This window comes from Harpegnathos saltator, unplaced genomic scaffold, assembly GCF_003227715.2.
Source record: "Harpegnathos saltator strain DR-91 unplaced genomic scaffold, Hsal_v8.6 scaffold364, whole genome shotgun sequence".
NCBI lineage: Eukaryota > Metazoa > Arthropoda > Insecta > Hymenoptera > Formicidae > Harpegnathos > Harpegnathos saltator.
In genome coordinates this window covers 604,575-618,750 of record NW_020230166.1, presented here as the reverse complement: position 1 = coordinate 618,750, position 14,176 = coordinate 604,575, and the positions used below count along the sequence as shown (strand labels likewise).

The 14,176-nt window shown below is 52.8% G+C and overlaps 2 long non-coding RNA genes across 2 annotated transcripts; both read right to left on the bottom strand.

The window, feature by feature from the left end:
- Positions 1-3,296: 3,296 nt before the first annotated feature.
- Positions 3,297-3,525, bottom strand: LOC112588976 (uncharacterized). The gene is made up of 2 exons (XR_003113149.1): positions 3,442-3,525; positions 3,297-3,384 (listed from the first exon to the last, which is right to left on the bottom strand). It is a non-coding gene; the product is annotated as an uncharacterized LOC112588976 (long non-coding RNA).
- A 5-nt stretch (positions 3,526-3,530) lies between these two features.
- On the bottom strand, positions 3,531-13,136 carry LOC112588975 (uncharacterized). The gene is made up of 3 exons (XR_003113148.1): positions 12,715-13,136; positions 8,093-8,408; positions 3,531-4,955 (listed from the first exon to the last, which is right to left on the bottom strand). It is a non-coding gene; the product is annotated as an uncharacterized LOC112588975 (long non-coding RNA).
- Between the last annotated feature and the right edge of the window lie 1,040 nt (positions 13,137-14,176).

Sequence of the window (14,176 nt, the reverse complement as noted above, 5' to 3'; positions counted from 1 at the left end):
GCCGTAAAAACAGACGCGCGACAAAATACGGATTTCCGTATGTGCAATAAAAATAATTGTATTTACCCAACGGCTCTCGCAAATCGAGTTCGTTTACCCTCGGCTCACCGACGTCACCTCGTCTCTTTTTATCTTTAACCCCCTTCGCGCCTCTCTCTCTCTCTCTCTCTTTCTCCCTCTTTCCATTTATCTCGCTTATTCTTTGTCCCGATCTTCTTTTTGCTCTCGTTCCACCCTCCTCGCCACCGTCCTCCGTTACATTTTGCCTTCGCACGGAGTACCGTCGTTCGGATTAAGCTGCGACTCGACCCGTGAAGAAAATATGTGATTATACCCGTTGCAATTTCATAAAGTGCACTCCGTTCCCTGCCTCTCCTCGGCCACCTCCTCCCCCCAGGCCTCCGTGTCCTCGTGCCTACTGCTCCGCAAGTGTGAACTTTCTTTCCGCCTCGCGATGTCGTATGAATATGAATCTGCCTGAAATTCGATTGCGTTTACCGTGCGCCGGCGAATGCGAGTCGCCTCCTTTGAAACGCACGGCGGCATCACCGCGTCCTATTAGTGTGTGTGTCTTACGTTCTTTCCGCTCTTGCAAACGCCAGACATAAACTTCGAGTTCGTATTACGCGGTGGTCGACGAAGGCGCGCGCGCGCTCGTGCGCCTTCCCTTCGCTTCAGAATTCACGTTCGCCGCGTCGTTCGCGCGGCGGATTTCGCAAACGAGGTCGACAGACTCGACGGTGCGATTCTGCAGCTGCCGGGTAACTGCAGCTACAGAAGCTTTCGCAAGACGCGCGCGGGTGCGCGCTCGGCGTGGAAATCTCAACGGAAAGGCCAGAAATGCCGGCACGACGGCGCTGAAAATGGCAACGACGTGTCGGGGGTGGCGCGATCAGGTGCAATTTGCGTCGCCCTTGCGCGACCATGATTTTAACATCGTCGCTGCGCTCACGGCGCGAAGTAAAATTATCGATATGTGCAATCGGCGGTCGCGAGTGCGTCCGACGTCCCCGCTCATCGCCTCCGACGCGGCGGCGGTGAGCGATCAAAGGGTTAATCGCGCGCCAGTCAATCAACGCGCGATCGAGAGACGCGGCCGAGGCCCGCTAAGAACACACCGTTTGAATGGAAGTCAGCTTCCGATACAAGCCGGGCGCACACGGGGGAGAGGGTGGGAACTCACATTCACCTCCTCGCAGCCCTCGCTCCCCCCGCTCGTCACCGGGCTCTTCCTATTGGCAAAGTGACCTTCATCTGAATTTCTTTGTTGCGCCTACACTCTGCGAGCGATGGAGCGAGAAAATCGCGGGCGACAAGGGCCAAAGGGAGCGGACGGAAGCGGTGGGAGGAGTGAGACGGAACGAAGAGGCCAAAAATGGCGACTTTCTTCATGTTTACCTTCGACGATCGCGCGAGCAGATTTCCAAGGCGAGCTCGCAATCTCTCGACGAGTCGCGGCTCTCCGCTGCAAATCGCTGCTAATTTCGGGGCAACAGGTGACGCGTGGGGGATGAAGATTTTAATTAAATGATATAATGTTGCCACGGGAAACCTTTGAGAGACTCTTTGTCTCTCTCTCTCTCTCTCTCTCTCTCTCTCTCTCTCTCTCTCTCTCTCTCTCTCTCTCGTGCGCGCACTTGTTCTCTTGCGGAGAATTTTTATTCAGCCGCGGTGGTAAAATTCGTATTCGAGGGTTGCCGAGGGGATTTTCCGATAACAATACCAAGACGACGCAGAAACAACGGCTGTCATGGCTGTGGCAGCTCTTTTCGCGCCCGCGGCGGCTCTCCTCACCTCGTCGTTTCGTTGCGAATTTAGCGACACAATAACGTTAATTGTTATTGATGTTTGTTGCGCGTTCCGCTCGGAGCTGCCGCTGATTACCGACGTGGGGCAACAGGTGGCGAAGATAATTATCATAATTAAAAGTTTGCGGGACGCGACGAATGTTGCGGAAATTTCGTGAGACGCGCGCAATTAATACGCTTTCCTTCTGTCTCTCAAGTAATTACGGCGCGCTCGCCCGGAGTGATAAGAAGCGATAGGATTTATGGTGGTTGTTGATAGACGCGCGGAGGGACGGAGACAGAGAGAAGGAGAGATTTATCCTCGGAGCGATTATATCGTTTTTCTCGGATCGCGAGGGAATAAAGCGACGGAGGGGTGGAGCAAGGAATCACCGCATCAATTTTCATGGTGCGATCAATCTTCCCGCCATTTAGCCGCTTTCTTAAGTTTTCGTCGGATGGAACGTCGGGGAAAAAGTAGAGAGAGAAAGAAAAAGAGAGGGGGGGAGAGAGAGAGAGAGAGAAAAAGAGAAAAAGTGCGAAATGAATGGCCGCGGCTTTTTATTAAGATAAATGGATCGTCTTAAAACGGCAGTCGACGTCGTTATACTCTGCGACTGAATTAATGCTCGCGCTGCACTTCCCGCGGTGGAGGATAATGAGGCGACGTTTCTCTCCTTGATTTGTGATTAATTATCAACGGTAGCGCAATTATAACGCGCGGTAAAACGGTAATCAGCGCGACACGACGCTTGCACGTGGAATTGTCCGGTTTATAACCGTAAATGTTTCGCAAGTTATCGATATATTTATATGTACGGATGAATTATTACATTACGCACACACATACGAGGACAGATTGATACCAAAAGATAATTAGCGTATAATTAGGGAACGGAAAACACAACGGAATCTGTATTACGTCGCTGAATGAATGAAATACATTTTTACACCGTTTATTCGAATACTAATTTCTTCACGTTGATAAATATCTCGCGCGGATGCATAAAACAAAAATTATATCTTCAGGATTCGTGCTTGGGAATCAAGGACACGCAATAAAATGATTCTTCCATGCGTTGGTTTGATGTTTTATTTGCTGCTCTACATAGAAATCTGCAGTAATAGTTTTTGTAGAGCTGTTGCGTCTCCCGCAGCGTCAATCTGCGATTTGCCATTTTACGGTATTTACGATATTTCTCGTGTTTCGTAATTAATCGTGACTGTGTGATTAAATTGATTTTGCGCATGTGATATTTTTTTTTATTTCCGGTTCGGTTTCTTCCCCTCGTTTACGTGAATTTCATTTTTTATTCGTTCCAGTTCGTTTGATCAAAAGTTGGACACTTAACGTCAAGAAACCTCATACTTCAATTATTAGGTCAGCTTTTTGAAAAGACAAACTAAAAAACTTCCCGCACCTTTGGGAATCTAAATTCAAGGTTTATACACACAGTCCTCCGTTTGCCCTGCTAAAATTTCCAGGAGATCTGCTCATCGGGGGATCGACTTTCCAATTTCTTCTCGATCGCGCGATCTCTTCAGCTTCCGATTTCAGTTCGACGTCGCAACACAGAGCGCGATTCCAGGATTTCCCCTGGAAAAGAGAAAGAGTACATACGCGTGCCCATCCTCGGCCGAAATCACGACGTACCGGTGAAACGAGATGACGTGTCTCTCCTTCTCTCTCCCCCTCTCTCTCTCTCTCTCTCTTTCTCTTTGTCTCTCTCTCTCTCTCTCTCTCTCTCTCTCTCTCTCTCTCTCTCTCTCTCTCTCTCTCTCTCTGTTTCTCGGCAAAGATATCGATCCTGAATAATGGCGGACGCGCAACGTCGAACAACGACAACAATGATCGTGGAAATCGTGGATGGCGGCGGCGGCGGCGGTGGCGGCGGTGATGGTGGTGGCGGTGGTGGCGGTAGCGGAGGCAGCGGTGATGGTCCAGGAGGGATGCTGCGGGAAGGAGCGGGTTGCCAGGCAACGTCCGTCCACCCTTTAACCGCGCAGCATCCCCACCATCCAGTCATCTCCCTTCGCCGCCCTTTCGTCTCGGTCGATACAACCGGCCGTTTTCGTCCTACGTCCCGGGAATTCCCCGATTTCCATTTAGGGGCTCTTCGTCTTTAAAGCCGATCTCGACAAGCCCCGTCCGTCGGGGAACGAGCTCGGCCACCATTAGCGATCTACTTCGCCGTTCCCTTTCTCTCTTCGCTCTCTGATGTCCGATGCAACGCTTGAATCAAGAAAATCGCAGCAGACTCGCGCTTGAATTAGTATCCGACGCTCGGCAAGCGTCGCAGAATGTTGCTTCAGAATAGAATTCAGATTAAATGCAAACGCGAGATATTATGTGAGTGAGCGACGTTAAAAAAAAAACAACATCAATGCATATGTATGTATTCATATGTGTGTAGACGTGAAAAATGTTCCGGATACAAGAACGTGGAGCTTTTGTTCATGTTCATCCAATTACGCGCGCGGGGTAATGATTTTCCGCTTAATCGTTATTTAAAACAAGTGAATATAAACGTACGAGCTATAATAACAAGCATTTCACTTATGCAAATATTTGTTTAAATGCGCAAGTAAAGTCAAGCGTGGGAGGGAATGCTTTTAATAAATTAATTTAACTGTACGACCAAAAAAAGAGCGCGCGTGTGTGTGTGTGTGTGTGTGTGTGTTCAGGCGGGTGGAAGTGTGTACGATACAAAAACGTTTGTTGCAACCAAATTTGCATTCCCCAGCAACTTAAAAAATACGAGAAAGCACGCGAGCGTGTACGGGGCGAGCACGGCATCGTCCACCTTCGATACTGACCTTGCGCAACGGAGGAAGGTCGAACGCGAGGCTCGAGGTTCCTGAAAGGACGTCACACCGAGACGTAGACAGAGAGACAGAGAGAGATCCTCAGCGAGTTAACGCGGGGGATCGTTGTATTTGGTCCGCTCTTGGCATTCACCGCGTGCCTTATGAATTTTGAAAAGTTGGCACATGGAAGCCCGCAGTGAACGCAAGGAGCACAGACTCACGCTTCTTCTCTCATCCTGCACTTCTCCTCGTCCAGCTCCTGCTGAGGATCCCGTCGGACTTCCCCTGCGGCACGCACGGCCGAGGATCGCACTGAAACCCGCCCTTACAACCTCCCGGGACTCTTGCGAGCCGGTAATCCTGGGAAACACACTTTGTCACTGTCGAAGGCGTCCTGTACTCTTTTCGTTTACCCCTTTCCCCTCTTTCTTCCCCCGCCTCCCGCCCCTCCTCGCACCCCGCAAGCGTCGCGCCGTCGAGGAATTTCTATCTCGTTCACGTTCGACGACGGATCCTGCGCGACTTCGTCGCGTCTCATCTCGCGTTATCGACGAAACGAGTTAATTTCCTGTATTTCGCGCAGCCCGTCTCGAGAAACTCTCTCAGATTGCGACTCGACCCGTTGTGGCACGATCTTTGTTCTCTCTCTCTCTCTCTCTCTCTCTCTCTCTCTCTCTCTCTCTCTCTCTCCCCCTCTTATTCAAGACGCACACACTCGCTCCCGGCGATGCAACGAACGTCGAAACCGAATTTTGTCGAACGCCTCGTCAGGCTGACTATCGTCACACCACCTTTTGACCACGACAGCACGAAAACACACGTCACGTAACGAATGTTCGGAAGCAAACACTGCGGAGCGGCCGCCGAGCTCGCGTACTTCCGTTCGCGCGAAACGCCGGATATCGGCCAGACGAAAATTCACTTGCCAAAAAGTAACGACGAAGCGCGGCGTGAAGCAAGTCGATGCGTCCTGGAGACGCCATCTAATCCGCCCACCGAGCGCGCGCACTAAAAAAGGGGAGAAGGAGGAACGAAATCGAGGGAGAAACAAATGACGGAATCAAAACACCCCTCGACTCGCTGGCCGGCCAGCTGCTGACGCTTACTTCGGAGACACTCGGTATATCGCGACTCGAAGCGAACGTGATGAACGTCGAGACTGCACTATGGGACGTTCACCCCGCGTACCCTCGGCGTGGGGCTGCTGTCGTGAGGGGGTTGTGGAGGGGAGAGGGTTCGTCACATACAGTGCTAACGTAACTTATTGCTTATTTCGCGGGGGGCGCACGACCCCGTGCCGCCGACCGTCATCAGCGGGTGGAAGGGGGACGCGACGGCAGCAGCTGACGCTGGGGGGCCCATTGTCCGTGTAGATATTCGCATAATCGAGAGATGCACCCCTCCCGCCCGATCTTTTCGCAGTTTTCGCTGCAGAGCGACGAACATATGGGACACTGAGACTAATGCGAGCGCGCGGCGATGGATCCTGATTGATGTTTCTCGGGTTCAACGTTCTCTCTCGCATGCCCGTGCGGCACCTTCGTGCTCTTCTTCTTCGGCCTAGTGGCAGGGAGCCGACCATGAGACCTGATCGTGTATACTACGCGCGTCATACCTTGCAATACGATTGTCTAAGTCTAATACAATTTGAATAGTTGCCATTATTAATATTCAACTGTGGACTTTCCCGCCTGTCTCAACGTTTATTCCCTGACGTTGGTATCCAGTGCTTGTTCGAGACGACAGAGATTGATTGATAATTCTAGTGTGCGAAAAGGGACTCTCGGGCAAGTTCTCGCGCGAGAATTTTAAGAGATCAAGAGAAACTGAATATTTCGAGAATATTTCGCTGACCTAAGTGGGACTTTGTCACGCGACAATTCCGAAGGATATTTCGCTGAGCGCGCGGTCCGATATAAGCAAGCAAGAATCAACACTCCGCGACGTCTTGTTCACCCCTGAAACATCACTTCGGGCATTTTTTCTCCCGAGAGAGCGGGGCGAAAATCGGAGGGCCGGAAAGTCGTTCCGCTACTTTCTCCGCGAACGAGGGTTCACGATTTTAAAGGCGCGTGTCCTCGGTGAGTGAGTCTGGGGGTGGAAGTGGTGGTGGTGGTGGCGGCGGTGGTTATACTCGCCCAAGCCCCGAAGGCTAATTCATATCCATCGCGGAGGACTCACGAGGGGGTTGCGCGCTCGGTCTCTCCGTCACACAATGGGGCATTCCCTCGAAGGGCTGGGACCCAGTCGGCCAGAGCTGTGGGTCAGGGTTACTTTCCAGAAAGGGGGGTTTAAACTCGCCGTAACCCTCGCGCTTTGGAACAACGGCGCGCGTTGGCCGAACGGCCAGGAATTTAATAGGAAGACATTTAAATGCCCCCGTCATGACATCTGCGCGACGCTGCTATTATCGGCGGGCAAAAAAGTTTCTTCGACGGGGGGATGAAGGACAAGGGGCACCGCACGGTCTGCAAACGATTCTGGGGCGAGTCGAGCGAGCTGAGATAACGAGATAACTCGACATAACTCGACGGTGTTACTGTCGATACAAAGCGTGATGTCACTTTCACCCCTCACTCTCCCGCCGATGATTATTACAATTTCTTTTCAACGAGATCTGGTTTGAAAATGTCGAAAAATCCTTATATTTTCATACATGTCACTCGGCGACGTGAAAACTCGTGAACAAAAAGAGACGATCCGGAAAATCCGATTTAATTTTTCGTCATCTGGCTTTTCGTTCGCTTGTTTCTTGTTTTCTTCCCCAAGATACTCGCTCGTCCTCCGGCGGAAGAAATTATCCGGCGAAAGCATAATAAACGCAGCGTCGAAATCATCGGCGAAGTTTTCGAAGAATCGCACACAACCACGCGAGGGACGCGAAAGGGCAGGAGGGTGTGTAATCGGGCGTGGCGGTATGAAGCTAATTATAAGCGCTATAAAGTCGCAGGCTGGTGAGAACGACGCCGACGAAGAAGCCGGTCGAGATATTTCGATATTTCGCTACGTTATCCACGCGGCCGCGCGCGCGCGCGCGCGCGGCTGATGGTTCTATCAAGTTTAATAACGTAATAAAACAGCTATTTATATAAGAGCATTTACGTAACGCTAAACCCGTCAAAAGGAGCTGTTTCTCTCTCCACTCCAGCCGAACGAGCTCGAAGCCCGCTGGGGATTCCACCGCATCGGCAAACTTCTTCCTCCTTCGAAGCTGACTTTCCAACGTTCGCGACAATTCCTTCGACACGAGCACATTTCCCGATCAAGCCAGCTCGAGGCCAAGCCTTGAACAGATCAAACGTCACAGGAGCGAAATTCACCCGAGCCTTTCCGCAGAGAGGGAGACGTCGCGCGCGCCCTTTTCCGCACGACGAATCGATCGTCGATAAACAACAAGCCTGGTCCGACTGCGATTATTATTAGAGCATTACGCAACGAGAGAGAGAGAGTTATATTCCCGTCGCTTTCGTCGCTCGACGGAGATGATGCCGTCTTACCGCGCGGAGATCGTCCCTCCTGTCGTCCGCCGTCGCCGGGACCGCGAGGGTGAAACATCCCGCGGGGAGGAACGGCGCGGCGAGTCCTGCGCGATATTTTTCTGCTCTTTCCGCGGACGATACCTGAATGGCTCGTCCTCGTGACGTAATCGAGCACGTGTAGTGCTCGCTGCACCCTCGCTCAGGTGGGGTTGGAAACGCCACGACTATACCAATCCTTGCCTGAAAGCACGCCCTCTCCATCGATCCTGGCGAACCCTATTCCATTCATGAGGCCTGGTACCGGGCCGACGAACCGCGTGGTTCTACCTGGTATCTGGAACAAACGAGCACTCTTTGCGTGCGCGACGACGAGAAAGAGTGGGGGGGGGGGGAGAGAGAGAGAGAGAAAGAAAGAGAGAGGAAGAGGGCGACGGAGCGAGGACGGGGGCGAGGACGAGCGAGGAAAATGACAGGACAGGCTGGTGGCTACCCACGGCAGCTGGTTGATCCTAGGTCAGAGACGACGACGTCGCTCATGATGGCCGAGAATTCGTTTAACGCCACGTCAACGCAGACGTCCGCCGACTCTCTCGGCTCTCTTTGTCTCGCCTTTCTGTTCTTCAATAAGAGTCCGTCTCTCGCGAGACGCAGCGTCGATGTTTGTCTCTCCCGGGATCGGTTCCGCTTCCGCTTCCGCTGCTCCGGCCACTTCGGCATCCGCCGAGGGCATCTCTTGAGGAACGGCCAATTTGAAGTCGGCTACACTCGGCGAGACCCGGCTCGCTAATGATTCATGAGAGCGCCGAGCGTCTGGATTGTCGCGGCCGAATATTCTCGCTTCGAGGCTCGCGAGCGGAGTTCTCGAGAGTCTCGCGGCTAAATCCGTCCGCCGCGGCATTCAATTTTTGATCTCCCGACTTTCGTCTCTCCCGGGGCCCTGCCAATTGTCGCTTCTCGATGTTGGCGGGATTTAAATCCTGCCATTTGCCGCAAGTGATCTGAGCCACTTGGCGACGTACAATGGCGACCGAGAGCCTCGTCTCTCGACGGACAAAGGAACATTTATGCAACGTCATTAAACCGTTTTCAGAATCTGGGGAGGGACTAAAAACCACGGAAATGGATCCTCACCGAGCTCGCCGACCTGCATAGAAATTCGACGCAGCGATTCCGAATTCGACACTGCGGAAGGCAATCTGCAAAATCGTGAGGGAAAAAATTTCTCTCCCGAGGCAACTGCCGCCACCTAAAAAGCCGCCGTGGACAAAGCGCTGTTGCGACAACTAAATCGCAACCAAGAGCAGATAACTCGGAGTGGAGCTTTTTGCTCGAATGCGCTCGAGAGGCGCGTCGCAGGCAACCACCGCGGCAGGAGGGGGCGCGCCGCGTCCTTTCGTGTCGATTATCGAGACACGACACGCTGTCCGGCGGGCGAAGCGCTATAAATAAGAATCCGCTCGTGGGAGCCTCGATCGAGACACGTCAGCTGATCACATATTGACAATGAGTCCGATGAGTCGCCGCGGGTGCATCGTTCAAGCTTCGAGCTGCTTCTCGCGCAATTAGTCGCGCCTCCGTTAAGCACGACGACGGAATCTTGCCGGCCGCGAGCGTCGCGAAGGTCGATCGGGCGTTATCGATGCCGCCGGCGGAAATGAGACCGTCAGTTGTGGAAATATCCTCGCGGTAAACATTCTTGTCTGTCGCGCGCGCCTTGTTCTCATCCCCGACTTCCCTCCTCGCGCGAGCCGCGACTCGTTTCGGTCGTTTTTGTTGTGCGTGCGCGTTCATTCGTCCGCTCGTCATCGCGTGATCTATCGATAAGTATTACGCTCTGTCCGTCGCGTGTCCGGCTATAATTATCTCGTCAACTCCACGGCGAATCGATGACGAAATTCGGCCGGAATCTCGGACGATCTCCGTTTTTCACCAGAGGTGACATTCCGTCGGGATCGTGATCGAGCGAAGTCGAAAATGGAGGAAATGACGCTCGCCGGCGAACGTCGTTGACTTAAAACTACGACTAACGAGATCGCCTCGTTAGTCTTTTCCAAATGCAGATTCCAAATTCGCATCCGAGAGCCCGGGAGATCGACGCGGATTTCGTGGAAAATTCAGTCGCGGTTCCGACGACGAGACCCGACTTCGACGTCACATCCTGACGGATCGATAAAAGTCTGAACGTTAAATATAACCCGTTTACACATGTAGCGCGTAAATCGCGCGAAATTGCTTGAAATCGTTGCGATGGATCGCCCGGAATAATAGGAGCGATAGGTTACTAACTGTTACTTGCCAGCAAAGTACATACACGTCCGAGATCGCGAGGACGACCCTACCGTCCGCGCTGCTCGCGTTTCCAGGCGAAGGTTCGAGGCGGAAGTTCGAGGACCCGGCTCGACGCGCCGGCAGGATCGGCGATCGTGATCGAGGACCGATTTCAGGCGCTCGCCGGAGTCAGTTTCGTGACAGAAAATTACGAAAATGGTAATTAGGCGGCCAGCAGCAGCGGCGACGTACCGACTACGGCTTATTCATACTTCGTAGCCATGGCGATCCTGCACTACTGATAAAACAACAGTACACACCATAATGTACTTACGCGGAATAGGGGGAACACCTCGCGCGTACCGGGTGTCACGAAAATCGGGGGAACGCCGTGAGAGAGAGAGAGAGAGAGAGGAGGTGGGGAGGGGGAGGTAGAAGGAGGAGCCGTTGCGAGATCGATCATTACTTCTGCTTCCGCTTCTCCGAGATCTCGCGAGCTTCAAGGATCTCGGGGACCTGCGCTCGAGTGCGCCGACATGAATCGTCAACTTTCTGTCGGGGGCTGAGAAAGAGAGAGAGAGAGAGAGAGAGAGAGAGAGAGAGAGAGAGAGGACTCGACACAAGAGATTGGTGATATTACGAGAGACACGGCAAGTTGAATTTAGCAGTTACGGACTTTCGCGACCTGTTTTACCTGATCGCTCTTTTCTTCTCGGAAATTTGCCGGACTTTGAGAGAGAAAGAGAGTTCTCTCGCAGCCAGCTTCTATCGGAATGTGCCCAGGAGGGATTTCCGGAACGAAGGGTACAATCACTCAAGGGCGCTGTCCTTCTTCAGACGAAACAATTCGACGAATCGAAATGGTTACGGTAATTGAAATGTGCGCGACATATGGCTTGACTTGACGCGCGCGCGCGTTGTTCGATTTTATCGGAATTCATGAGCCATATGTCGGTTCCTCTCTTGTGAGCGGATGAAGGGAAAAGGTTCCTTCGAGGTAATTCAAAGTCGCCGGATTGGAGTAATATGGGATCTCTCTGATGAGAGAGAGAGAGAGAGAGAGAGAGAGAGGGGGGGGGAGAAAAAAAGATAAACAAAGGCGCTTTTTGATCGGCGCGAGTTTGCGTATTTCGCGAGCGGTTACGGCAAGAGTCGGGTGCTTCGAGGAAAGAACCGGTGCGCGGTAAAGGAAATGACGTCCACGTGCGTGCACCTGATAAGAGGCGATAACGGACAACCACCCGGTAGATATCGCGGTCGAAAGTCTGGCTAGGAACGAATGGCGGATCGTTCGATTGATAGAAATCTCGAGTTACGGACTTGCGACTGATTACATGTTATTTATCCTGCTCGTTGAATTTTCAAGGCGAGAGCGAACGTTCGGTAAAAATAAAATTAAAAAGTCGATAACATCTTGAGAGATTCGAAATAATCTTTCGACAAAAGCTTCGAGTGCCACGATCGCCACGAGCGACCAATGATCGATTTCAATTTTAAGCACTAAAAGAGAATTCGAAAAAGAGAATTCGAAAAATTCACACAGAGGACGTAAATTTCGAGGTAACTTTGTTCAGTAAAAATTAACCAACATATTATATATGAGAAAAAATTGTTTTTAAATTCCTAAAATATATATATAAATAATATGTAAAAGGAAAAGTTATATGGAAATAAATTTCAAGATGTGGGAATAATAATAATAATAATAAATGTGTGACAAGAAACCTAAGAGTCGCGAAACAAATTGTAAATAAGCAACTTCCTATTTACCTATCAATTATTAATTAAGACACCAATTAAACGACTGTCACTGTGGAGGAAAAGTTTAAGTACCCTGAAATGACCTTGAAAGAGTCCTGTGACTATCACAAACGGTTTACACAATCAATGTTCAAGAGCCACATGCAGAAAAATTGCCATTTACGGGAAGAAACGACTACACCCATCGCGACCCAAGGATTTGCCGAATCGATAAAAGATAAAAAAAACGCGACTGAAAAGAAACGCGCGAATAAGAAATCAACGGCAGTCCGAGGTTCGCGGGCGCTAAAAATAGCAAAAATAAATCGCTCGAGGTGACAAAGAGGTGGCAAAGAGCTCGGAGTCAAACGAAGCGATACGATGAGGAGAAAAGAATACGGAGAAAAGAAGGGAAACGTCGCGATATCGGCGATTTGAGGCGAAGGAAAAAAGAAGTCGCGACAAAGGACGCAGATAAGATCGACGATTGCCATGAAATCCCGTCTGTCGATCGCGGTATCTGATTAATCGGTCGCAACGAACGTCGTCGGTCAAGGAGAAGATTACTCGGACTCCGGGAGGGTTACTCTCGACGGAAGGACTTTCAGGATCAGGATTAGACTTAGCGTTACCTGACACAGCCTCTGATCGGCACGCTCTTCCTCGTCTCTCGTCCGTGACTGTTTTTCCCTTGCCGCCGTCGTCGTGACTCGGGAGCCAAGGTCGAGCGCAGAGGTGACGACGGAGAAGCTCCCGGGGGGTGCAGGATCGCGAGATCCACGGGGATCCATCGGACTCGGGCGCGAGAATGGCGGTGAGATGAGCGGACGTGGCGTGCCGCGGTGGTGCGTGTGAGGTCGACGACGCCGGTAGGTGCGTCGACATCGACGTCGACGTCTACATCGACCTCGACATCGACGTCGACATCGACGTCTACATCGACCTCGACATCGACGACGTCGTCGTGGCCGGCGGTGGTGGAGGCCGACGACAACGACTCGAAGGCCGCGGCAGCGTCGTGATCGTCGTCGTCGTCGTCGTCGTCGTCGTCGTTGTCGTTGTCATCGTTGTCATCGTCGTCATCGTCGTCGTCGTTGTCGTCGTCGTCGTCGTCGTCGTCGTCGTCGTCGTCGTCGCCGTCGTCGTCGTCGTCGTCGTCGTCGTCGTCGTCGTCGTCGTCGACGTCGTCGACGTCGCTGAAGAGAGCGGCGGCGAGAGAAGAGAAGAAGAAGAAGAGGAGGAAGAAGGGGTCGCCGTTTTCGTGCCGCCGCCGCCGACACGGGACGGTGTTGTTGGTTTGATGGTCGCGGGACCACTGCGCCCTCTCCGTCTTCGCCCGTCTAGCCCTGCCCCTCGGTATCAACCCCCTGTGCCCCTCCGCGGGGTGCCACGGGGATCCCCGGGCTCTCTCTCCCCCACTGTTCGCCGCCGTCGCCGGTTCCCCACCGCACGAGCGAATTTCCACCCCTGCGCGCGATGTACGTTACAACAACGTGTACGTACATGGCCGAGCGTCCCCACCGCCGCGCGCCGTGGCTGTTGGCAAGACGGGAGAGAGGAAGGGTGGCAAGGGGATCGCGAATGTACTCCCGGCACGACGACCACCCCCAAAAAGCCGAGCCGGGACTCCTCGCGCGACACGCTCGCCACCCCTGGCGCGCATTTTCCACCCTCCAGCAGAATGGACGCGGAGTTGTGCGAGCGCTGAGAAACTCGGAGGAACGTCGCGCGATCAGGCAACTACGACGTGAGGACTGAAGAAGGGGTGAGGGCGGAGGTTCTCCAAGGCGCAAGCGTCACCCAGAAAATCGAGGCACCTACCTCTCGACGTTGTCGTCGTCGTTGTCGTCGTCGTCGTCGTCGTCATCGTCGTCGTCGTCGTCGTCGTCGTCGTTGTCGTCGTTGTCGTCGTCGTCGTCGTCGTCGTCGTCGTCGTCGTCGTCGTCGTCGTCGTCGTCGTCGTCGTCGTCGTCGTCGTCGTCGTCGTCGTCGTCGTCGTCGTCGTCGTCGTCGTCGTCGTCGTCGGGATCTACTCTCCGAGAGCGCCGACCGGTCGCTTGTCTGCTCTCTCGACGAGTTCGAGAGAGTGAGAGA